A 22,638-nucleotide genomic window follows, 5' to 3' on the forward strand; every position below is an offset into this window, starting at 1 on the left:
GCCAATCCGGACGGATGTCCTTATAAGGACATAACACCCACCTCCCCTTCCTTTCCGATTTTGTCTCGGTGAGAAAAGCTTCCCACAGCAGTCCCACCACCCTGAAGCCCTTTCCCCCGCGGGATTCAGCCCCCTCCCCCCTCCCCCCCATTATTGGGCGACCCCTGCCCTGTTCGGAGGCATTTGTGCTTTGATGGGGTCCCTAAAAGGAAGCCTCTTTCTCTGGGCGAGGTGTGGGTGGAGGGGAGGAAATGCGGGGGGGGGGCACCTGGGAGAGGAGGCTCCCCTGCAAGGAGCAGCGAGGGGGGTCGGCAGTGCGGGGCAAGGACCTCGACGGGGGGCTGATGCGCGGCTGGTGCGGCTTCTTCCTCCTGCCCCTCCACCCCGGCGCAAGGGAGCGGGGCGGGCGCGGGGGCTGCGTCTACTGGGGGGGAAGGCGAGAGGGAAGCCGGGAGGGGCAGGAGGAGGCGCCGTTTTTGTGCGATCCTCGCTGCCTCAAGGCTGAGCCCAACGAACGGGGCCTTTGCACGAACTCTGCGGCGTCTGGAGGGGAAGGGAAACAGCCAAAGGGAAATGGAGGCAGGAAGGGAAGGAGGGAGCCGAAGAGGGCTGGGAAAAAGAAAGGAGAGCGAAAAGGGAAAAAAGGAATGCCAATAATCCCTTCACCTTCCCCAGTTGTAATTATTTTGTAACGACAAATAACTGAATGTCAGCCTGACCTGCTCAGAGATCCCATCAGTGAGAACGTTTCCCTCTTCAGAAGAGATCCCAAGTCTTGGATTCTGGCCATTCCTTGATCTCCCCTCCCTCTTTCTCTTTCTCTTTCTCCCTCTCCCGTCTTTTCCTTCCACGGAGGTTCCCCCCTGATCAGCTGCCCCAAAGTGTCTGGAGCTATTTGTGACGTCCTCTTATTACGCAGCCCTTACACAGCGGAGCAAAGCCCAGCCAGCCAGCCAGCCTTGCCTGAACAACCAGCCCAAAATCCCTGGGAGCCTCACTCAGCCCCGGGAAGCTGGAGATCCCAGTCACCGCTGGAGAGAAAGGCATCCAGAGGGGCCAGTTGGAGAAGTTGGGCAGGAGGAAGGAGGCGCTTCCTAGGACGGCGGAGCTGTCTGAATGGCCCTCACGAAGGGCCCCCTGCACCTTCCCCCAGGGGCCCTTCTGGCCCTTCAGCTCCGCCCGGCTGCTTGGCTGAAGTCCGAAGGGCGCTGGACCCGGAGCGTCTCCTTCGGCGGGGGGCGGCAGTGGCAGCGGAGAGGCCGTCGATTAACCTTCAGGTAATGGGGAGGAAAGCGCCCCCTGTGGGAAGGAGGCAAAGAGGCCTGGGAACCGGCAGAGTTTGGGGATCGTCGGGCAGAGTGAAGGGAAAGGGTGGCGGGGCTTTTGAGAATCCTCCCCTGCCGGCTGGCTTTTCCGCAGCGCTCGCCCTAGTCGCCCATCCAGGTGAGACCCTCAGCATTCCTGCTTAGCACCGGAGACGCTCCAGGCGCGCTGCCGGCCGAGCCGTTGAAGTCGCTCGGGGAGAATCTCCGCGGTTCTTTGGCCTCTTTCACTCGCTCCTCTCGCAGCTCCGCCGCCGCCTTTCTCGGGCGCTTTGCTCGCTCCTCACCCGCTGCTCCCCCTTTCCCTCTCCTTCCCTCTCTGGCTTTAAGCCCCCTCCTCCTCCTCCTCCTCAACCGCTCCCCTTCCCCCACCCACAACACGCACCCACAAAAACACTCCCCATACCCGACCTCCCATCCACAGCCAACCAACCAACCAGGCACTCTCCCGCCAAGATCACCCCCAAAAGACTCTGCCCTTCGCAAACCAACGCCACGCCCCCTTCCCACGCACACCTCGCCCCCTCCCCAAACGCTCCTTTTCTGTAGTTGCACCTCCCGGCTCCCCCCTCGCCTCGCCCAAACAAGGCTCCACCTCCACCCCCCAAAAAAGGCCTGTTTCGACTCACCTTGATCTCAGAGGGGTCCACTTTTATGTCTCTCTCCCCCCCCCCCCAAAGGGAGACCAACTCTCACCTTCTCCAGATGTTCTTTTCTACAGTTGAGGGAGCGAAGAAGCGCGGAGTTTTCTCCTTCCTCCCCCTGGGACTTTCAACTAAGTAGAAGATCTGGCTTGGGGGTCTCGGGAGCCCCTCAGTCCCCACCCAGCTGCCCTTGACAAAGGCGGAGGCAGAAAGAGGGTTTAATTTCTTGTTTTGGGGGCCTCTCTCCTGCCCCTCCACTGGCTTCTTAGGAAGCCCCTGCCAGGTAGAAGGACCGCCATCCTCGGATGCTGCTTGGGACAAAGACGGGGGGGGGACTAACGGAGGGCAATGAAATCCGGGGCGTCCTTTCAGGTCATTGGGGGGAAGAATGGAGAGAGCTCAACTCTGCAGCTGCATTAAAAGCTCTGCAGTGATGCTGGCACTCTTGGAACCTCACCTGGACGCAGGTAAAACAGGGGGGCTGGGACCCTTTTCCGGGGCCAAGAGAAGATCGGCTTCCCTCCTGCCCTCCCCCTCCCTTCCTGGCGCCGCAGCTGCTCCAGACCTTCCCCAACCGCCAACAGCCGAGCGGGGAGCCGGCCACCGTTTGGCCCCAGCTGGATGCAGCGCAGCCTCGAAGGGAAAGTAATAGGTGAATAGGAGCTGGAGCCTTGCTTTGGATTACAATTCTCACAGTCCACAACGTTGCTCACATTGGCTGGAGTTCATGGGATTTGTAGTACAAAATACAAGGGGGCGCAATCTGCTTTACCTGCACTGCGCAAATCCTACTCCCTTCCCTGCATTGCTTGAGTGGAGAAATACTTCAGAGCCACCTCTAGGACTACAAAACCAATTCCTGAAGAGGAAAGAGGAGCCTGTAGGATTGTAGAGGAAACATCCTGATTGGCAGAAGCTGTTGATCCCTCGACCCCCAGGGGAGGCATTGCAGTTGGAGATGAAAGGAAGAATCAGAAATCCACAAACGATGTAGATCCTAGACGGAAGGTGGGACTCAGAATCCCTGGGTGGCTTTCAAGGACCCGGTCTTATCCATCCTCGGATGCTCAGAGGAAGTTTAAAGGGCTTCACTGACCGGGATTGAGTAACGGTCGACTCTTCCTCCTCTGTCTGGGATGAGGGCTCTCCTTCTCTGGCGGAATGGAGCCTGGAGCGCAGGAGGCAGGAGCTCTTTCCCAGAGAGCCCAGAGACGGGGGAGCTGGGAGAGTCTGGAGGGCAGGAAGAGACTCTGCTTAGCAACTCACAGAGTCTCTTTACAGTTATGGCAGAGAATTCCTTTAGTCTGGGGAGAGGTTTGTTGGTAAGTGAATAAGAATAAAGGAACTACTCAGGAGTAACTTCCAGGGCTGGGATTCAGCTGGTTCTGAGAACCGGCTGAATTGCCTCGGCCTGGCCCCTCCTCCTGGCCTCCCTTGCCTGGCCCCTCCTGAGGGTTCCCCCCCCCCCCAGAAAATGACCTGTCTTGAGATCCCATGGACCCCTTTGGCTCAGGCTGTTGAATATTAATGAGGGAGAAGTTGTGACGTCCAGGCTCCAAGGCGGGAGAATGGGCCGACATGAGTGGCTGAAGTGCTGGACAGCTCTGGGGGTTTAAAAGGAGCTGCCGGCGCGTCTGCTGTAGCTTTTTTTAAACTGCAGGAATAAACCATTTTACTGCCCCAATGCCGCGTCCTGCCTCCTCCCTCTGACCCCACATCCAACACTGGTGACGAAGGTGGGTTTTCTAGAGGGGAACAAAGGACAATCACTGCGTGGCAAGGACGGCCATTTCTCCCCCTCCAACCGGATTGCCTTCTCTTCCAACACCGGCCGGCAGAATGACCCCCTACGCACCCCCCCGAACTTTTCAACCCGAACCAACGTGACTGGCTCGCATATATGGGACAATGCAGTATGTTCCTGGAAGCTAATGGCCTGCGAGGAACTGGGGGCGAAAGGAAGAGAGCCCTGTTCCCCAGCTATTGTGGCAACCGCCTGTACAAGACGGCTGAAAGCCTGGCTGCCCCAAAGAATGTCGAAACCATGGAATGGAAGGAATGACAAGAAATGCTGGAGGAACATTATGCCCCCACAGCATCGCCATTTGCCCACCGACTCGAGTTTTACTGTAGAGAGCAACAACCAGGTGAGACCATTAATGACTAAGTTACCAAGTTGAGGGATATAGCAGCCGGTTGCAAATTTGAAAAGGTAGATCAAATGCTACTGGACAGAGTCCTTGTGGGCATGAGAGACCTGAGATTGCAGAGGAAATTAGTAACTAAGAAAGCGCTCACTTTAAAAGAGGTACTGGAAGAGGTGAGGGCAGCTGAACGTTCTGATAAGCTGTTGACCGCTAACCCCAAGTCAGGAAGTGTCCATTCCTCCAGGGGGGATGACTATAGATATATAGACGGGTGAAGAGAGAAGCGGGAAGAAGAGGAAGAAGAAGAAGAAGGAGGAGGAGGAGGAGGAGGAGGAGAAGAAGGAGGAGGAGAAGGAGAAGGAGAAGAAGAAGAAATCTATAGACTCAAAGCAGAGAGAAAGCTGAGGCAAAATGAGGCACAACAGAGAACCCCGTGGTGTGCAGGATGCAAAGGGAATCACTCCAGGTCGGCATGTAGGTTTAAGGATACCATATGCCAATGGTGTGAAAAGAGGGAGCACATTGCAGAAGTGTGCAGAGCGAGCCTGCCTGCATATCCCAACCAGAGGCAGCCTCCCAACAAAGGGGATTCCAGAGGTCACCAAACTCAAACTACAGGCGGGAAGGAAACAGAACTGCAAGAGAGAGAGCCTTTTTTTTTTTCCAAATCATTTTTTATTTTAAAACAAAAAAAGAAAAAGAAAACATGCAAACATCGTTCATTCAATCAAGTACAGACAGTACATCGGTTGGTTTGCATCCCTAGTGCCCTCTCCTCTCTTCACAATAGTGCTACATATCCAAAATTTAATCTTACATAAAATATATCAGTTGTATCATCATTTAAGTATTTTGACATTTGCTTACATATCACCACTTTTTGTTATCTACCCAGTGGTAAAATAAATCCCATATCAAATAATATTGTTTTTCTTCCTGCTCTCTTGTTTCAAATGTCAGTTTACTCATTTCGGCACAGTCCAACATTTTCCTAATAATTTCTTCATCCGAAGGTATCATTTCTTCTTTCCAATTTTTAGCAAATACAATTCTAGCTGCTGTTAGAAGATTCACAGTTAAATACTGCAGTTCTTTGTTATATATTTCTGGTAAGATCCCTAATAAAAATATCTCTGGTTTAAAATCTATGTGTCTCTTGATCATTTTTTCCAACCACATGTGTATCTTAATCCAATATCTCCTTGCTTCTAGGCATGTCCACCACATGTGGTAATAGGATCCTGGGGTCTGATGACATTTCCAACACTTCTCCGATTTGTTCTGGAACATTCTGGCGATTCTCGATGAGGATAAGTGCCACCTGTAAAACATCTTATACAAATTTTCCTTATATGCTGTAGACATTGTCATTTTATAATTATGAGACCACAATTTTTGCCATTTTTCTATATTAATCCCATAACCAAAATTTTTCCCCCATGCTACCATCGAGTTCACCCTTTTCATCCAATAGTTCACTATACCTGATAGTTTGTTCCCTTCTAAATATTACGGGATAAGAAAAATCCTCTGCTGTGGATAGCCAAGCAGGTATTTTCAAATAATAAAGTTTTTTAACCTTCTCCCAATTCAACCATAAAGCTTCATGTATTTGATGTCTTCTAAAATACCCTTGTATTTTTGTTCCTTTATACCATAAGAAAGCATGCCAACCCATCAACAAATCATGTCCCTCCAAATTTAATAGTCTAGTATTCCTCAGAGTTATCCATTCTTTTATCCACGTTAAACTTGCAGCTTGATAGTACATTCAAAATTGGGCAGACCGAAGCCCCCCCTTGATTTAGCATCTTGTAACAGCTTTAACTTTATTCTCGCCTTTTTCCTTTGCCATATATATCTCATTATCACTTTATCTAAGTCTATAAAAAATTCTTTATCCAACTTAATTGGAATTGTCTGAAATAAGTACAAGATTCTGGGCAAGACATTCATCTTAATGGTTGAAATCCTGTCAATCAAAGACAATTGCAAGTTGCCCCATTTCAACAAATCTTGCCCTATCTGTTGTTTAAGCTTGTTGTAATTGTTTTCTTTCAGAGCACTACATCTTGGTGTTAAATGTATCCCCAGGTATTTCACTTTGTTTGTGATCTGCATTTTTGAAATCTCCATCAACTCTTCTTTCTGTTTTTTCAACATATTTTTAGTCATTACTTTCGTTTTATCCTTGTTAATTTTCAAATCAGCTACTTTTCCAAAATCTCCAATAATTTCTATTAATTTACTTATTGTTGTTAATGGTTCTTCAATAATATAAACCAAATCATCTGCAAAAGCTTGGAGCTTGTATTCTTCCTTTCGAATCTTCATGCCCTTTATCTCTTTTTCTCCTCTGACACGCCTATTTAAAACTTCTAATGTCAATATAAACAACAGTGGGGATAAAGGACATCCTTGTCTCGTGCCTTTTTCTATTTCAATCGCATCCGTCAATTCTCCATTTATCATTACTTTTGCCGTTTGTTTAGAATAAATAGTTTCAATGGCCTGTACAAATTTCCTCCCGAAGAGAGCCTTTGAGCACAGAATAATAGGGCATTCTGATACCCATAGAGGAAAAAAACGCACATCACAGTACAGATTGGGGAAGAGCCGTGTAGTGTGGAGATAGATAGTGGATCCTAGATCTCCATAGTCTCCTGGGCAACTATAAAGAAGGCAGTCCCATGATCAAGGAAACAGCATCCCAGTCCTGGGAAGAGGATTTTTCCCTGTGAAATTCAAGACGTTCAGGGGCCACCTGCCACTAACAATCCTGGATAAGGACCTGCCCAGCCTGCTTGGGGTAGAAAGGTTTAAAGACATTGGCATAGAAGGAACCATACATACCCTACAAGGAGAGGACTTTCATGTGGGTGGCTGGTGTGTTGTGTGGCTGGTGTCCTTGTTCCAACTTTCCCCAGGTGCAAAGGGAGTGGGACACGCAAGGGGCGGGCGCCACGGCTGTATCTTTGGGCAAGGCAAGAGGGGGGTGAGGAGGCTCTTTACTGTCCATCCATCCATCCATCCGTGTGTCTACTAGGTTGAGTGTCCACCTCTCCGCTAAATAAATAAAGAGAAGGTGGCATTTCTCTTGGATCTCCTGTCCAACAGCCACATCAAGGCTATCCTGGAGAATTAGGAATTTGCATGAAGTCTGCGTGAGCTGAGGAGAAATGGAAGGAAAAGGGGGATTGAAAGAGGAGGGGGAGGGGAAGGGAAAGGGGGATTAAAAGAGGGGAGGGGAAGGGAAGGGAAGGGAAGGGAAGGGAAGGGGAAGAAACCCCATCAGTTTTCTTTGTCTTTGGATGATTTTGTAACTACAAATAACCGAAGAAGAATCAGCCTGACCTGCTGAAAACTTCTGAGATCAAAGCAATCCGAAGGCTGCCCTCTTCAGAAGGGACCCCGTGCAGCTCTCTTGGCTTCTGGGCATTTCTTGATTTCCCTCGCTCCTCCCCTCCCCCCTGACTCCGTCCTGTCTTTTCGGTCCATGGACTTTTCCTCCAGGGGTGAAATGTAAAATTTGTTACTACCGGTTTTGTGGGCATGGTTTGGTGGGGGTGGGGGTGGGGGTAATGTGACTGGGTGGGCATGGCCAATTTTTATTTTTTTTTAACTTTTCAAAGCATTTTTTCTGCAAATGCAAAAAAAAATGTTTTGAAAAGCCTCTGCCAATTAGGCAACACAGCTGGGATCGTCAGAGGCTTTTCAAAGCATTTTTTAAACCACCTCTTCCGATTAAGAGGTTGCAGAAAAAAATGTTTTAAAAGTCCCTCTGACGATCCCAGCTGAGTTGCCTGATGGTCAGATATTTTTTAAAAGCCTATCTGACCATCAAGCAAATCAGCTGGGATCGTCAGAGAGACTTTTAAAGCATTTTTTCCTGCAACCTCTTCATCAGAAGAGGTGGTTTAAAAAATGCTTTGAAAAGCCTCTGATGATCCCAGCTGAGCCGTGGGATCAGAGGCTTTTTTTTTTACTTTTAAAAGCATTTTTTTCGGGGAAGAAGTTGTAGAAAAAATGCTTTTAAAAGTAAAAAAAAAAGCCTCTGATGATCGTGCGGCTCAGCTGGGCATGGTGGAGGGGGGGGGGGGGAGGGCACAGGGATTTTTGCTACCGGTTCTCCGAACCGCCCTCCTCCATCACTACCAGATTGGGTGATCCGGTCCGAACCGGGAGCATTTCACCCGTTTTCCTCTCTCCTCACCTCCCACCAGGTGTCGGCAGCATATTTGTGACGTTCCCTTATGCAGCTCTTACGCAGCAGAGCAAACCCCACCCAGCCAGGCTACCTCAAAACCAACCCAAAATACCCAGGAGCTGCCAATCATCCCCAGTCAGATCGAGGTCTCTGCCTCAGTTGAAGAGGAAGGGATCCAGCGGGACGGCCAGTCTGAGAGGTTTGATGGAGGAAGGGAGGGTGAAGGGGCCTCTGCAGATCCCCAGAGCCGGAAGGTCTGGAGGGGAGGAACCGGGTCCACCTGAACTCAAACAAAAGGAGGATTTCTGCCCCCCCCCACTGGGCAGCTGCATCTTTTCTAACCTCCCCCAAAGCAGAGGAAACCCCCCCCCCTTATCCAGATGTTGCTGTCTACAGCTGTGGGAGTGAAGAAGGGCCAAGTTGTCTCAATCACCTACCCCACCTGCAACTTCCCAATAAACCTGACCCCAAGATCGGTCTGTCAGGCTTCGGTGCTATCTTAAATAAACTTCATTCTCAAACGCAAAGTCTCTAATGAAACTCTTTTATTTAAGAATAGAAAAAACACGACATGCCTAAACTCTGGTTGCAGCCAAACTGGCCCCTCCTTCCAACAACCTCCCCTTCCGCTCTCCAACCCCAATATCCCATTGGGCATCATGCAGATCCATCTCTTCGTCTCGGCACATTCTTTTCACAGGAATTTGCCCCCACCCTCTGTCACCCAGGTAACACTATCTGTTGCATGTAGAAAACTAGGTAAAAGTTCATCTCAGCTATAAATCACCGCTTCTGCTCTCTGTTTCATTTCATTCATGTCAGCGTTGGAAGAGAGTCTAACTTGGAACGCTGACATCCGGCCCCTCTCCCTTCACTTCTGCGACGTAACCTACCCCATAGGGAAAAGCACAACAAGATAAGTATCATTATCCCCTCCTTGGCTGTGCACCCCCCCCTCCCGGCTTTCCCGGGTGGTCTGCATGGAATTTTGCTATAAGGCGGTCAGCTTGGATGTTTGTGCTCTTCACCCAGGAAGCCTCTGACAACGGGTAGCCCTTCCATTTAATTAAGTACTGGAGGCGCCCCCTGTGCCATCTTGAATCAAGAATTCGCTGCACTTCGTAGTGTGTTTGGCCCCAGGGGGTTCATGTGGCATCAGCCTTAAAGTAGACCCCACTACAGGTTTTAGAAGGCTACTGTGAAAACCGGGGTGAATTTTCCCCAAAAGCCGTGGCAACTGCAATTGCACTGTAACTGGGTTGATTATTTTTATTATAGGAAATGGTCCTATAAATTTTGGGCCCAATTTCTTGCTCGGGAGTCTAAGTCTCAAGTACTTGGTGGAAAGGTAAACTTTCTCTCCCAACTGAAATGGTCATTGGGGAGTTCGGTGCTTGTCTGCTTGTTCCTTATAAGATTGAGCCGCCTTTGCCAGCGACCTCTTAACATTCTCCCAAGTTTCTCTCAACATTGCCATCCAGTCGGTCAAACTGACTGAGGAAGGGGGCTCCCTCGGATACTCTGGCATGGGGACAAAATCCATGCCACTCACTACTTTGAACGGGGTTAGCCCCGTGCTGCTGTGGACAGCATTATCATATGCAACCTCCGCAAAAGATAGGAGATCTGCCCAATTGGACTGCTGGTAGTCGACGTAGCTTAAGTATCTTAAGTACTGTTCTATCATAGCGTTCAGTCTTTCTGCCCCCTCATTGGTGCTTGGGTGAAATGCTGAGCTGAGGCCTTGGGATGACCCTATGGATCGTAGAAACTCCCTCCAGAACTTTGCTGTGAACTGAACCCCTCGGTCGGAGATGATTCTCCTGGGGACTCCATGTAGGCGGTAGATGTGTTTCAGGAACAGTTTGGATAACTGGAGGGCTGAAGGCAGTCCACTACAAGGAATGAAGTGTGCCTGTTTGGAGAATAAGTCTATTACAGTCCAGATCACTGTATTTCCACTGCTCCTCGGTAGGTCTACTATAAAGTCCATTGCAATCTCCTCCCATGGTCTTGTTGGCTCAGCTACTGGTTGCAACAGTCCAGGTGGGCACCCTGGTCTTGTCTTCATCGTGGCACAAATGGTGCAGCTTTTTACATAACTGTCTACGTCCTTTCTCATGTGGGGCCACCAGAACTGCCTTCGTACTAGGTGCAGAGTCTTTAGGAACCCGAAGTGTCCTGCTGGTTTAACGTTGTGGCTCCTTTTGAGAATCAGGATGCGTAAAGTCTGTGGGACATAGAGCTTTGTCCCCTTCCATGCTAGGTCATCTCTTTTTGTCAAGAGATGTTGATTGTCCCGATACCAGGGGTCTGTCAGCGTTTCATTTTTTAATTTTGCAGTTAAGTCACTTGCAAGTCGGCCTTGCTGGTCACGTTGTTGCCGTCTGGTGATCACTTGAGCCGCAGCTTGGGTGGAGGGGATGATGGCATTCACTACCTGCTCCCGCTCACTGTTGTATTGGGGCATCCGGGAGAGGGCATCAGCCAGGAAATTTCTCCCTCCTGGGATGTGCTTAAGCTCGAAATTGAAACGATTGAAGTATTGTGCCCACCGTACTTGCCTGGGCGACAGTTTCCGTGGGGTTTTTAGGGCCTCTAGGTTTTTATGATCAGTCCAGACTTCAAATGGTTTCTGGCCTCCCTCTAGTAGGTGCCGCCAGGTCAACAAGGCCCATCTTACTGCGAACGCTTCCTTCTCCCACGCCGCCCATCGCCTTTCTGTATCGGTGAGTTTGCGGGAGGTGTAGGCGCAAGGTTGTAAATCACCTTGGTTGTTCTTTTGGAGTAACACGGCTCCTACTGCCACATCACTTGCGTCTGCTTGGATGACAAAAGGCTGTTCCGGATCCGGGTGTTTTAAGACGGGTTCTTTCGCGAACATCCCTTTCAGCGTCTCGAATGCCTGTTGGCAGGTCAGGTCCCACTGTAGGGGTTGTCCCGGGCGAGGTTTCATCGCTGGGCTTCCTGTCTTTAGGAGGTCCGTCAAAGGTTTGGCAATCTTCACGAATGCGGGGATGAATTGTCTGTAGAAGTTCGCAAAGCCTAGAAAACTTTGCAGTTGTCTGCAGGTGCGAGGGGGCTGCCATTGTAGAACTGATTGGACCTTGGCTGGGTCCATCTCTATCCCCTCGTTTGATACTCGGTAGCCCAGGTAGTCTAGCCGTGATTGGTGGAAATCGCATTTTGACAGTTTGACATATAGGTTTGCCCTTAGCAGTTTTTTCAGTACTTGGCGGACGAGGGGTATATGTTCATCTATGGTCTCCGTGTAGATAAGGATATCGTCCAGGTAGACGAGGACCCCTTTGTAAAGGTGTTCATGTAAGACTTCATTTATTAACTGCATAAACACTGCCGGGGCTCCTTGCAATCCAAAGGGCATTACTTTAAACTGGAAACTACCCAGGGGGCAGTTGAATGCTGTTTTCCATTCATCTCCTGCCTTTATGCGTACTCGGTAATAAGCTTCTCGAAGGTCTAATTTGGTGAAAATCTTCCCTTTAGCTAGGTGGGCTAGCATGTCTTTCATGAGGGGGAGGGGGTACAAGTTGTGTACGCAAACAGCGTTGAGACTTTGAAAGTCAACCACCAGTCTCATGGAGCCGTCCTTTTTCTCTTTAAACATGACCGGCGCCGCTACCCTTGGTTTCACTGGCTCAATAAATCCCCTTTGTAAGTTTTTGTCTATGTAGTCCCGCATTTCCTGCATTTCTCGGGGCGTCATGGCATACATTTTAGGTTTGGGAAGTTTAGCTCCCGGGATAATCTCGATGGCACAATCGGTTTCGCGGTGGGGGGGGCAGAATGTCACACTCGGCCTCGCTGAATACCTCTGCAAGGACTTGGTATTCCCCTGGGATCTGATCTGCATTACAGGCGGTGGTGGGTACGGCTGCCAATTGCTTTGCTGTACCTTCTGGGAGGGACCCTTGTGTTGGTGGTGTTTTGTTTTGTGGTGGAGGGCTGCTTTGGGGTCTCAGCGTGGGAGGGAATTCTTCTGGTCGGGGCGGCAGGGGCTGGGGCCCCTTTGCTATTCTCAGTCTATGGGTCCCCTCTTGCCACCAAATGATTGGGCCCCATTTGTCCAGCCACAAGAGTCCCAATATGACTGGTTCTGTCATCTTGGGGGCTATTATAAAGCGGATCGTCTCCCAGTGATCTGCCAGTTCTAGTCTCACGGGTTCAGTCAAGTGTGTGGCGTACACTCCCCCCACTAGGGACCCATCAACTTGCTCAAAACGAATTGGTTGTTTGAGTTGTTTAGCTCGGATTCCCAATTTCAGGACTGTGGGTAGGTTGATTAGGCACCGTGTGCTACCAGAGTCTATTAGGGCTTGGAAAGTCTCTTGGGCCCCTGTTTTGGGGGCTGTCAGACATATGGGGAAAAGAAAAGGATGGACAGGTCCACTCACCATCGGGTCATCTTCGCCTTCGTCCTCCGTGTCATAGGGTTCGGGGAACTGATCTCCCTCCTCTGGGGTTCCTCTGGTTTCGGTCAGGTGAGCGAAAAACTCCGGGATTTGGGGAGCTCCCCGCGGTATGTGGGTGGCGCGCTTGGGCCCTCGTTCCGGTCGTGCTTTGGGCGGTGGAGCTGGTCCCGGTCTAGGCGTTCCACATCTTGCTGCTATGTGGCCGCTCCCCCCACATTGGTAGCATTTCAGTGGGCTCCGTGGGGCAGTTGGTCTGTGGGAGGGCTGTGATGTTGGGGTTTCTCGTCTATTGAGTGGCCCCTGGTCTGGTTGGCCTCTCTCCTTTCCCTCTGGTGGTTTCGACGGGTCGCTCGCCCGTAACCCTCTGTCGACTTTTATCGCTACCCGGAACCATTCAGAGAGTCGGTTTGGGATGTCACGATAAGCAGTCACTTGGGAAATTCTCTTATCTAGGCTTGTTCTAAAAAAATACACCAGCAATCGCTCTGGTAGGGGAGGCAGTGTCCCAATGACTCTCCTGAATTCACGGATATGCTCTCTGATGGGCTTCCCCTTCTGCATTAGGTTTCTGAGCTTGTCTTCCACATAGGGGTCCTCCTCCTCCTCCTCATAACAGGCTCTCAATAGTTGCAAGAACCCATCCGCATCTTGCAGCTGGGGGGGCCTGTTTTTATAGAGGGATGCTGACCACCTCTTTGCTTCTCCCTCCAGCCCTTCCGAAATAGCATTCACTAGGGCTCTAGGGAAAGGGTAGAGGTGTCCAAAACGCTCTATGTATATCTCAGCTGAATCGAGGAATTGGGCGAGGTTGTCTGGGTCACCATCGAACTTCCCTCTGAACTGCAGTGGCTCCTCCCTCTCTGCCCTCTCCTCTCTGTGCTGAGCTCTGTAGGGCCGGCCTTGGTGTTGATAGTCCTCTGCCTCGTCTCTCATCCTGGGGTAGGGAGGTGCTGCCTCATCTAGGTTTTGCTGCTTGCTGGGGGGGGGGGGACCCATGGATGCGTCGTTGGGCTCCTCCTGCTCCTGCTGTGGAGGGGAGAAGGGCTGCGCCTTGGCCTACGGCCTCTTAGGTCAACAGCCCAGACTGGTTCTCTCTTTTCTTTGGGTCTGCAGGATGGCCCCTCCCCCTGAAGGGTGGCACGGTCAAATTCCTCTTTCAACTCATCTATGGGGCTTTCGAGTGGCTTCCTTAGAATTTCTTGGCGCTTAGTTTGTTTTCTGGCTTGTTCCCATTCCCATAGCCAGGATGCCCTGCCCAATTCACTTAGGGGTTTTCCCTTGTCTTTTACGTTCGGAAAGGGAAATTCAGCCTCGGAGGCTTTTGGCACAGACCCCGGGTACTTATCTGGTTCACGCTTCTTTGTTTGAAGTTTTGCCAAGGGAGAAGGCGGGGAGAGTTGAGCCTTCGTACTTTCCAAACTGGCTGAGATCACGACCGCTTCTCCTCCACTCGTTGCTTGAAGCAGGCTTTCCTCCGAGAGCTTCGCTTCAACCATAACGTCGGGGGACAATCTCCAGTCCGACCATACGTCTGGGAGGGAACGGGATGATTTAAACTCAGCCAGCCTGGCTTTGAGGGAGTTTGGCTGTCTGTCAGGCTTCGGTGCTATCTTAAATAAACTTCATTCTCAAATGCAAAGTCTCTAATGAAACTCTTTTATTTAAGAATAGAAAAAACACGACATGCCTAAACTCTGGTTGCAGCCAAACTGGCCCCTCCTTCCAACAACCTCCCCTTCCGCTCTCCAACCCCAATATCCCATTGGGCATCATGCAGATCCATCTCTTCGTCTCGGCACATTCTTTTCACAGGAATTTGCCCCCACCCTCTGTCACCCAGGTAACACTATCTGTTGCATGCAGAAAACTAGGTAAAAGTTCATCTCAGCTATAAATCACCGCTTCTGCTCTCTGTTTCATTTCATTCATGTCAGCGTTGGAAGAGAGCCTAACTTGGAACGCTGACACGGGCTGGGGGGGAGGTTCAGGAGCCCCCAGGCCTCAGCCCAGCTGTTAGTGAGCGACTGCTGGGCAGAAGGAGTGCAGTGGGTGAGAAGAGTGGAGTCGGGGAAGGGGGATGATGGACGGTCTTCCTCTCAGGCTGGCTGCAGGACTGGGGACCAAGGGCAGTCTGTGCCTCTTCCTTCCCCCAACCCCAAAACCCCTCGGTCTCAGTTGCCAAGGGTGACTCCCTGGGTGGGCAGACAAGAGTGAGAAAGGGGGGGGGGGGTCTGAAGGCTGAACCAGGGGATGACGGATGAATTGGATGGGGAATGTCTGGTCTAAGGAAGAGAAGGACTGCAGGGGATGGGACAGCATTGCCCAATACGTGGGTGACTCTCACGGAGAAGAGGGGCTCCATTCATCCTCCGGAGCCCCTGAAGGCAGGAATAGAAGCAACGGAGAGAAGAGAAATACTAGAAGCCAGGAGACATTTCCTGACAGAGAAAAACTATTCAGTCAGTGTAGAAGAAATTATGAGCTGGGATAGCCATAAAAACAAGTCAGCCAATGGGAACCATTTGGTGTCTAAGAAACATTATCTGTTGTTGCTGTGTCAGCGGGCTTGGAGCCTGGGCCTGGCTTAGCCTAACTGACCTGCTTCAGATTTAAGTTCTGTGCTTAGAGATTCTTGTGTTTCTGTAAAATATGTGCTTCTGAATTCTGGTTCTGGTTCTGCTACTACGTGGAAAGAACTGCATGGCTATTGTATACATGCATCATGTTATATATTGCTGTATATAAACAAGTTTCTCCTATAAATGAATCCTGCTGAATTATTTACTTGTGTGCTACTACGTTGAAAAAGCTGCAAACTAACAAAAAACCTATTCATCAGTGGAACAGTTTGCATCCTGGAAGTTATGGCTGCTCCATTGATGGAGGTTTCCAAGAAGAGATTGGACAAGCCTTTCTCTGAAACCCTTTAGTGCAGTGGTTCTCAACCTTCCTAAGGCCGCGACCCTTTAATACAGTTCCTCATGGTGTGGTGACCCCCAACCATAAAATTGTTCCTAAGACCATTGAAAATATGTATTTTCCGATGGTCTTAGGCGACCCCTGTGAAAGGGTCGTTCGACCCCCAAAGGGGTCCCGACCCACAGGTTGAGAACCACTGCTTTAGTGCTTCCAGCTTGAACAGGAGGTTGGTCCAAGGTCCCTTCCCTATTCTATTCTATTCTATTCTATTCTATTCTATTCTATTCTATTCTATTCTATTCTATTCTATTCTATTCTATTCTATTCTAATTCTATTCTATTCTAATTCTTATTCTATTCTAATTTTAATTCTATTCTATTCTATTGTAATTCTATTGTAATTGTAATTCTATTCTATTCTATTCTATTCTATTCTATTCTATTCTATTCTTATTCTATTCTATTCTAATTCTTATTCTATTCTAATTTTAATTCTATTCTATTCTATTCTAATTCTAATTCTTATTCTATTCTAATTTTAATTCTATTCTATTCTAATTCTATTCTATTCTATTCTATTCTACAGGTGAAACTCGAAAAATTAGAATATCGTGCAAAAGTTTATTTATTTCAGTAATGCAACTTAAAAGGTGAAACTAATATATGAGATAGACTCATTACATGCAAAGTGAGATAGTTCAAGCCTTGATTTGTCATAATTTTGATGATTATGGCTTACAGCTCATGAAAACCCCAAATTCACAATCTCAGAAAATTAGAATATTACATGAAATCAATAAAACAAGGATTGTACATAGAACAATATCGGACCTCTGAAAAGTATAAGCATGCATATGTACTCAGTACTTGGTTTGGGCCCCTTTTGCATCAATTACTGCCTCAATGCGGCATGGCATGGATGCTATCAGACTGTGGCACTGCTGAGGTGTTATGGAAGACCAGGATGCTTCAATAGCGGCCTTCAGCTCTTCTGCATTGTTCGGTCTCATGTCTCTCATCTTTCTCCTGGCAATGCCCCATAAATTCTCTATGGGGTTCAGGTCAGGCGAGTTTGCTGGCCAATCAAGCACAGTAATCCCATGGTCATTGAACCAGGTTTTGGTACTTTTGGCAGTGTGGGCAGGTGCCAGGTCCTGCTGGAAAATGAAGTCAGCATCCCCATAAAGCTCGTCTGCGGAAGGAAGCATGAAGTGCTCCAAAATCTCCTGATAGACAGCTGCATTGACCCTGGACTTAATGAAGCACAGTGGACCAACACCAGCAGATGACATGGCTCCCCAAATCAACACAGACTGTGGAAACTTCACACTGGACTTCAAGCATCTTGCAGTGTGTGCCTCTCCATTCTTCCTCCAGACTCTGGGTCCTTGGTTTCCAAATGAGATGCAAAAGTTGCTCTCATCAGAAAAGATGACTTTTTTTCTTTAGCCCAGGTAAGACGCTTCTGATGTTGTTTGTTGTTCAGGAGCGGCTTGACAAGAGGAATACGACATTTGAAGCCCATGTCCAGGATCCGTCTGTGTGTGGTGGTTCTTGATGCACTGACTCCAGCCTCAGTCCACTCCTTGTGAAAGTCCCCAACACTTTTGAATGGCCTTTTCCTGGCAATCCTCTCCATCCTTGCTGCTTGTGCACCTTTTTCTTCCACACTTTTCCCTTCCACATAACTTTCTATTAATGTGCTTTGATACAGCACTTTGGGAACATCCAACTTCTTTTGCAATTACCTTTTGAGGCTTTCCCTCCTTATGGAGGGTGTCAATGATGGTTTTCTGCACAACTGTCAGATCAGCAGTCTTTCCCATGATTGTGATTCCTACTGAACCAGACTGAGAGACCATTTAAAGGCTCAGGAACCCTTTGCAGGTGTTATGGCTTAATTAGCTGATTAGAGTGGGACACTTTGAGCCTAGAATATGGAACCTTTTGACAATATTCTAATTTTCTGAGATTGTGAATTTGGGGTTTTCATGAGCTGTAAGCCATAATCATCAAAAGTATGACAAATCAAGGCTTGAACTATCTTGCTTTGCATGTAATGAGTCTATCTCATATATTAGTTTCACCTTTTAAGTTGCATTACTGAAATAAATGAACTTTTGCACGATATTCTAATTTTTCGAGTTTCACCTGTATTCTATTCTATTCTATTCTATTCTATTCTATTCTATTCTATTCTATTCTATTCTATTCTATTCTATTCTATTCTATTCTACTCTACTCTATTCTAATTCTTATTCTATTCTATTCTAATTTTAATTCTATTCTATTGTAATTCTATTCTAATTCTAATTCTATTCTATTCTATTCTATTCTGTTCTATATTCTAATTTTAATTCTATTCTATTCTATTCTGTTCTATTCTATTCTAATTCTTATTCTATTCTAATTTTAATTCTATTCTATTGTAATTCTATTTCTATTCTATTTCTATTCTATTCTAATTTTAATTCTATTCTATTCTAATTCTATTCTAATTCTATTCTAATTCTATTCTATTCTATTCTAAATTCTATTCTATTCTAATTCTATTCTATTCTATTCTATTCTACTCTACTCTATTCTAATTCTTATTCTATTCTATTCTAATTTTAATTCTATTCTATTGTAATTCTATTGTAATTCTATTTCTATTCTATTCTATTCTATTCTAATTTTAATTCTATTCTATTCTATTCTATTCTATTGTAATTCTATTCTAATTCTAATTCTAATTCTATTCTATTCTATTCTGTTCTATATTCTAATTTTAATTCTATTCTATTCTATTCTATTCTAATTCTATTCTATTCTAATTCTTATTCTATTCTAATTTTAATTCTATTCTATTCTATTGTAATTCTATTGTAATTGTAATTCTATTCTATTCTATTCTTATTCTATTCTATTCTAATTCTTATTCTATTCTAATTTTAATTCTATTCTATTCTATTCTAATTCTAATTCTTATTCTATTCTAATTTTTAATTCTATTCTATTCTAATTCTTATTCTTATTCTATTCTAATTTTAATTCTATTCTATTCTAATTCTTATTCTATTCCATTCCATTCCATTCCATTCTATTCTATTCTATTCTCAGGCCTGAGGAGAGGGGGGTGCAGCCGGTACATTGTTCTGGGACCCATGGACCTCAAAGGGGGCCCATGAATGGGAAATTTTAAAAACCAATTTTTACAAAACCAAATTTTTAAAAAGAAAAACAATATTGGGTATATTCTTCATACTCTATATTTGCAAGGCCTAGCAGCCTGAAGGAGGAGGGAGGCCGTAGCAGAGAGAGAAGCTGAGAAAGTGGGGGGTGGGGTGGGGGGACTGCAGCCCAAGGACTCCCCAGGCAGCTCTCTCAGAGACCCCCAAGGCCTCGCTGGCTGTGGGGCTGCGCCTCCCCTTCAGCCACCCACTGCAGCCCCACTCCACGCCTGATGGGGGAAAGGGGGCAAAAAGGAAGCCCACCCTCCCCTCCAGGGCTGGCCTGAGCCCCCCTTGAGCTGCGCCCCCCAAGACTGAAAATCTCCCCCCTCCCCTCCCACCCCTTCTCCGCTTCTCTCTCTGCGCCGAGCCTCTTCCATCAGGTGAAGTCAAGGGAGACTCTGCCCGGAGGACTGATGATGCTGCAAAAGCGGAGGGGAGGGGGAGGGAGGAGGGTGAAGAAAGGGGGAGGGGTTCAGGGTGAAGCCACAAAAGGCTCCGCCCGGAGTCCTTCATTTCACACAGGAAGATTTCTGCGGAGGAAGAGCCCAGAAAAGCGTAAGGACCAATGAGAATTCTCCCTTCTCTCTCTGCGCCGAACTCTCCCCTCCACTGCGTGAAGTCAAGGGAGACTCTGTGCCTGGAGACCGATGACGCTGCAGAAGGGAGAAATCTCATTGGTCCTTACGCTTTTCTGGGCGCTCCCTATTCCGAGGTTCCAGGGAAAATGCTTCCCCCCTCCCAATCCAGCCTCCCAACCGATTCCGCCTGAGCCAAAGGGGTCCCCGGACTTCAGACTTTGGTTTTTCAGCCTTACTTATTCCACTCCTTTCCTTTCCTTTCCCTTCCCTTCCCTTCCTGTCCTTCTTCTATCTTCCTTTCCTTTCCTTTCCTTTCCTTTCCTTTCCTTTCCTTTCCTTTCCTTTCCTTTCCTTTTCCTCCCCTCCCCCTTCCCTTTTCCTTTCCGTCCTTCTACTATCTTCCTTTTCCTTTCCTTTCTTCTTTCCTTTCCTTTCCTTTCCTTTCCTTTCCTTTTCCTTTCCTTTCCTTTCCTTTCTTTCCTTCCTTCCTTCCTTCCTTCCTTTCCCTTTCCTTTCTGTCCTTCTTCTCTCTTCCTTTCCTTTCCTTTCCTTTCTCTTTCTTTCTCTTTCTCTTTCTCATTCTTTCCTTTCCTTTCCTTTCCTTTCTGTCCTTCTTCTATCTTCCTTTCCTTTCCTTTCCTTTCCTTTCCTTTCCTTTCCTTCCTTCCTTTATGTCCTTCTTCTATCTTCCTTTCCTTTCCTTTCCTTTCCTTTCCTTTCCTTTCCTTTCCTTTCCTTTCCTTTCCTTTCCTTTCCTTTCTCTTTCTCTTTCTCATTCTTTTCCTTTCCTTTCCTTTCCTTTCTGTCCTTCTTCTCTCTTCCTTTCCTTTCCTTTCCTTCCTTTCCTTTCCTTCCTTTCCTTTCCTTTCCTTCCTTTCTTTTCCTTTCCTTCCTTTCCTTTCCTTTCCTTCCTTTCCTTTCCATTCCTTTCCTTCCTTTCCTTTCCTTTCCTTTCCTTTCCTTTCCTTTCCTTTCCTTTCCTTCCTTTCTTTTCCTTTCCTTTCCTTCCTTTCCTTTCCTTTTCCTTTCCTTTCCTTTCCTTTCCTTTCCTTTCCTTTCCTTTCCTTTCCTTTCCTTCCTTTCCTTTCCATTCCTTTCCTTCCTTTCCTTTCCTTTCCTTTCCTTTCCTTTCCTTTCCTTTCCTTTCCTTTCCTTTCCTTTCCTTTCCTTTCTGCCCTTCTTCTATCTGCCTTTCCCTTTCACCTTGCCCCTGCCCTTTTTCCCCCTTTTCTTTTAAGAGCACTTCTTGTTCCACAGCTGGAATATGCAAGTTTCCCTTGCAGGAAAACTGGCAAAATGTCTTCCTGACCCACAGAAAGAGGGGGGGGGGTCCCTAAAGCTTGGGAAATAAAGCTGGGAACAGTCACAGTTCTGTTTGTCTTTTAAGCAGTCTTTCCTGATGATTGCCAATTTTATCATTTGTGTTGTCATCCCCCCTCCCTCCCTCCCTCCCCCCTTCCTTCCCTTACCCTCCCTTCCTCTCCCTCCCCTCCCCCTCCCCCTGCCCTCCCTTCCCTTCCCTTCCTCGCCCCCTCCCCCTTCCCTCCCCCTCCCCTTCCACCCCCTCCCCTCCCCTCCCTTCCCTTCCCTCCCCTCCCCTCTCCTCCTCCTCTCCTCTCCTCTCCCCTCCCCTCCCCTTCCACCCTCCCCTCCCATCCCCCTCCCTTCCCTTCCCTTCCTCTCCCCCTCCCTCCCTTCCCTCCCCTCTCCTCCCCGTCCCCTCCCTTCCCTTCCCCTCCCCTCCCCTCCCTTTCCTCTCCTCTCTCCTCTCCTCTCCTCCCCTCCCCTTTCCTCCCCCTCCCCTTCCCTTCTGGGAACCGTTTTGAAGGGATTGGTGCCTTTTGTGGGGTATATGAGAAAAGAGTCTTTCCATCTAGAGATGCCTTGGGGATATAAATACAGGCAGTCCTCAATTTACGACAGTTCATTTAGAGACTGTTCGAAGTTTTCAACAGTACCGAAAAAGCGACTTATGGCCGTTTTTCACACTTATGACCCTTGCAGGCATCCCCAGGGTCCACCTGATTAACATTCAGAGTGTCAGGTTTCGATGTCATCTCAAATAAATTGCACTCCCAAACAATTAGTCTTTGCTGAGATATTCCATTTATTTGAGTACGGACAGATCTGGCCCCGACTCATCGTAGCAGATACTAACCCCTCTGACCCCTTTCTGTTCCCCAATTCTCATCTTCTCATTGGCCATCTTCCAAATCAGTCTTCCCAGCTCCTGCCTTCAACCCCAGGAATGTCCCCCTCCCATCCCATCTCCTAGGGGATATTATCTACAGAGAAAATAAGTAGGTGAAAAGTCAAGCCTCGTCGTCTCCTCTTTATGGCAGCATTGAAATGCTGACACAGAGGCTTTGCGGCTGACTCACATTTATGATGGTCACAGTGTCTGGGGAATCACGTGATCCAGTAAAGTCAATGAGGAAACCAGGTTCACTTCACATCCCGTGTGACTAACTTAACAACCGCAGTGATTCACTTAACAACGGTGCCAAAAAGGTCGTACAGTGAGAAAAAATTCCACTTAACAACTGTCTCGCTTAGCAAAAGAGAATTTGGGCTCCATTATGGTCGCAAGTCAAGGCTCACCTGCACGGTGGACACAGAAAGTCTACAGACCCCATCAAAATACTGAGAGGTTTCTGAGGTTTCTGAGACGCAAATAAAATAAAATGAAATCAGACCAAAATTAAACCTGAAAGAAAGAAGATCTGAAAGAAGAAATATTTAGAGAGCAATCTTGAATTTAAAATTACTTTATTGCAGCCTCAAATACACAAACAGAAGAAAAGGTATATTACATAGTTATATATATAGCAATGTATAATACATATTTACATACAGAACTGCTGCGGCCATCCAGACAGAAACCCCCAAAGTTCCTTGGAGACCCTGGAAAGTGACCTTGTTCCTCTTTGGGGTCCATGCTTGGTTTGGGCCTCTGCGTTGAAGGTGTTTCAAGCGTCACCAGAAGCACCAGCTGAAGATGAGGAGGCGGCCTCCATCACTGTGGAACCTCCATACCGGAATCCATCACTTCCCACATCACCATCATTGATGAAAGACGATGCCAGACGTTCAGACCCTGGTCAACAATGTGATGGTTGGCATCTCAGCCGTGGCCGCTCCTTGTCCTGGGGCAAAAGAAGCACAGATTGAAT

The 22,638-nt window shown here is 47.8% G+C and overlaps 1 protein-coding gene across 2 annotated transcripts in view; it reads left to right on the plus strand.

Annotated features, from left to right (window-relative positions):
• LOC139317386 (CCR4-NOT transcription complex subunit 1-like) overlaps nt 1-22,638 on the plus strand; it is a 125,158-nt gene that overhangs the window by 87,064 nt on the left and 15,456 nt on the right. The window lies entirely within an intron of this gene.

This window comes from Pituophis catenifer, unplaced genomic scaffold (genome assembly GCF_029215685.1).
Source record: "Pituophis catenifer annectens isolate HBS135680 unplaced genomic scaffold, rPitCat1.0.hap2 SCAF_5, whole genome shotgun sequence".
Lineage (NCBI taxonomy): Eukaryota > Metazoa > Chordata > Lepidosauria > Squamata > Colubridae > Pituophis > Pituophis catenifer.